The sequence below is a fragment of the Fragaria vesca genome, linkage group LG7 (assembly GCF_000184155.1).
Source record: "Fragaria vesca subsp. vesca linkage group LG7, FraVesHawaii_1.0, whole genome shotgun sequence".
Lineage (NCBI taxonomy): Eukaryota > Viridiplantae > Streptophyta > Magnoliopsida > Rosales > Rosaceae > Fragaria > Fragaria vesca.
In genome coordinates, this window is record NC_020497.1 from 10764409 (window position 1) to 10765579 (window position 1171).

Here is a 1171-nt window from a genome sequence, read left to right on the forward strand (position 1 = left end):
ACGAGCAACTGTAGGTGATGGATTGCGTTCCTCGTCATCAAGATGAAGTGGCCTTATCCATTCACAAAGTTGATCTATTGCTTCATCATCAAACTCTGTACCAATATCAAAGACATCTAATGGATCTTTCTGGTCCACATGCGATAAGCTGGCTCTCTGTCTCGAATTTTAAGCCTCATGTTGTAATAGCAAAAAACCAATTTTTCCAAACGACTATACCCCAACCTGTTTCTCTGCTTAGTATGGATTAATGCGAATGTGCTCCAGTTTCTCTCACACGTAGATGCTGATGCTGTTTGTGATAATACTTTGATAGCTAACGTTCTCACAGTTGGGGCACTACTCCCATACATAACCCACCAGTCGGCTGTCATAAAAAAATAATTACCTAATTTAGAATCAAAAATAGATTAATTACGTGGAATCATATAAAAAATTATAACATACTCACTTGGAGACATCTCTGATCTTGATGCAATGGCTGCCGGCATTCCAAAGTTTAACTTTGCATCTTTAAAATATGTAAGCTAAAAAATTCCACACATAAGTTAAGAACATGTTAGGGTTTTTAACACATATGATTACAAAATTTTAAAAATAAAAGTGGCAACAAGAGGTGTTAACAAATCACCTCCTTTCCAAATTGGCCTATTGTTGGACAGTTAGGGTCACATCTTGAAAAAACTTTATGCACAGCTTCAATCAGCTTATAATCGTCTCCCACGCCAGATTTATAGTTGTATCGAGGGTTTAAATAATAACCTACATTAAATATAAGTATAACTGTTAGTAAAGTAACCCTACATTTAATAATTAAAGATGTTAAAGAATTGGTTTACTATATAAAAAATTATAAATATACCTGCCGAATGCAAATCATGCCATAGAGTTTTAAACCACCGATCATCGATAATTTTCACGACCCACTTTGCACCTTGTTTTTGGTTCAACTCTTGTCTAACTACACGCATTAGCTCATAAACGACACCCATGGTTGGATATACTTCAGTGTCTACGATGCGTAATAACTTATAAAGGGGCTCAGATATTTGACAAACATGTTCGGCCTGACTCCAAAATTGTGCATCAAATACAATATTTTCAACGACACGCGCATGTTTGGTGCGACGAAAATTGCTACTCTCCCACCAATCACTGGAAAATAACTGCT